We start from the raw sequence: 2,750 nt of genomic DNA on the forward strand, positions 1-2,750 counted from the left end.
AGGTGAAGCCCAAGAGTCTCCCCTTCGATGTATATATCCATGAAAAATGTAAATGCAAAAATACATTTTGCACTATGGAGTTATCTCCTAGCCTGAAATGTGGACAAGATAAATGTCACAAAGGAAGATGGAAGATGACTACTAATTGTCATGTCATGGGTTCATAGAGAAGCCACAAGAAAAGACAAGGAGTTGCTAAATAAAATGGGATAAAAAGAAGAATGAGTGATGAGGAGTATGAGAGAGAAGTTGTTGAAATAAAAGCATAGTAGAATGTACTAATGGAACTGCTACAAGAAGATAAGGAAGACAAAATGTGTGGATGGATTATGTGGAATAATGTGAAGTGGCCTAGGTTGCAGGTGAAGTTGAAGCACATGTTGCTTTCCTGGTTGAGGAGAGAGGTTAGAGAAGAAGAGATGAATGTTCATTATTATGAACTAAACAAGGACATATCCTTGATGAAGATGAGGATGAAGAAGCCCATGAGATCCAAAGATATCATGATTTTAAAACTAATGAAATTTTTATGAATGAATATCATGAAAGTGTAAATTATCGAGAGTCGCGTCATGATAGAAATACTAGATAAATTCCAGTTAATGGAATTGTGGATGAAATTATTACACTAGACCAACGGGACATCCTTAAGGAGGAGGATGAAGAGAATGAGTAACTTACTGCAAGTCTCATGAACTATCTGAGAAGTTCAAATCAACATGACAAGTTGAAGTATGAGGAATCAAATAATGCCACAAAGACTTATGATTTTAAAGAAAATGATGTGTGCATGTTTTTAGGTTGCATCGATAGGGAAAAAATACAGTCATCAGAAGTTGTCATGAATATTCATGAAGAGGATAGAAATATTCTTTGGAAAAGAATAACTGAAGAAAATAATCAAAGTTTTTCTACGAGAGTATATGAAGCAAGATTTTCTAGAAGGAAGTCAAAGTGAAGATCATGAATAATTGATAAATAGAATTGTTGATATGCAGTTGTTAGGACTTGTTGGTGTAGATAATAGGATAAATTTAACTAAAAGAGAAATTCAAAGGTGAGAGATGAAAAAGAATTCAGACGCAATTCTTGAGAGACATGAAGAAGAATTAGAGTTATTGGAAAATATGCTGAGAGGACCCATGCCAAGATAAGAGATTAAAGCTAGAGATGAAAATTGTTCACAATTTCCTAGCAATGAAGGAATGCTTTTAACTTCTGAGAAACTAGACATAAATTTTAATTTTAAAGTTCATTAGGAAGTTCTACAAATTGTTAATGAACATGAAAATGTGATTAAAGAAATAGAATATGAACAATTTCATCAAGATGAAATTCAGACTCAAGTACAATATTCAAAGCAAATATATAGAGATTTTTAGGAAGATATGAGATTTTTAGACATTGCTAGCAAGAGATATAGGTAATGAGGGTTGCATAGAGTTTGTAACCTGAGATAATTTTGAGGAACAACTTAGAGTTCCATATAATAATAACATGCATGAATATAAAATGCAACAGTTCGTGAGAAACTACAATAACACATTTCAATGACACGACAACAATATTTATGTTGTAAGAGAACAAGGAATAATACATTAAATTATCTTAAACATATGTGGAAATATGTATGTTAGGGAGGAGGAGCAAGATAAGAATTCTGAAATTCTTATGCAAAAGTTGAGAGAGGACAAAAATGAATTTCAACTGAAATCTAGATTGGATGTTGAAATAGAGAGGTTGTAAAAACTTATGATGAAAGTGTCAGAGAGAGTGCACACTAACGTAACAAAAGGAAATCAATAGTATGAGGAAAATGATTGTACAAGATTGAATTAGAAGGTTAATGAGAAGATTTAAAATAAATTTTGGAACCCTGGGAGTCGGAAGGTAACAACAACAGAGGAATTTTAACAAGAGCATAAAGAAACAAATGATAAGATAGAATTGAAAGAACCAAGAGGATTGGCTCATCAAAGGATTATGACTAGGAGGCGTAAAAATTCTATATTGGGAGTGAGATGAAGGATCATTTCAAATTCCAAGTCATCTTTGGAAAATCAAGGATTTTTGGAGATAAAGCTCCAAAAGGGACTTCAACATTTAAAAAGAATTTTAATTCTTTGTTTGTAAATATTCTTAGTTTATTTAATTATTATAGAATAGGTTTAGAAAAGCTATGGATAGGAAAGATTTTTCCCACAAGGCCAAAGAAAATTTGCCTTGAATATCATGAAAAATTTAGGGAATAAACCATGAGAAGTTTAGGGAAGAAATGAGGGAGTAATTTATGGATGTAAAAAATCTACCTTTCTTGTAACTTTGTATCTAATCATTATAAACCTACAAGTAAAGATAATGGCCAATTGAATATTGATTCGGGCCAAGAGGGCAAGAGAGTTTATGATTATTTGTGTATGTACATATTTTAATTAATGAAATAGTGTTTTCATACATTTATTGTGTTCATAAAATTGTGCATGTGTTTATGTGGATGCAGAGATCTAGTTTTTGTAAAGTATAGAATTAGCAAAGTTTCAAAACCTGTCTGAAGCATAAAACTGATGACAAATTATTTTATAAATATGTAATGTGAACAAGTAATCATGTGTAAGGATTAACAAAATTTTATGATTAAGTAAACCAAGCGAATAATTTTGTACATGTTGTAGAATTCACTATGTGTAGATCAGAAGGAATTTTTACATGTGTTAAAATTTTGGTTGTTTGCTATAGGTTGTCACCGTTTC

The sequence above is a fragment of the Pinus tabuliformis genome, chromosome 6 (genome assembly GCF_031772625.1).
Source record: "Pinus tabuliformis cultivar Carrire ecotype Pingquan chromosome 6, CPIR1, whole genome shotgun sequence".
In the NCBI taxonomy this organism is placed as follows: domain Eukaryota; kingdom Viridiplantae; phylum Streptophyta; class Pinopsida; order Pinales; family Pinaceae; genus Pinus; species Pinus tabuliformis.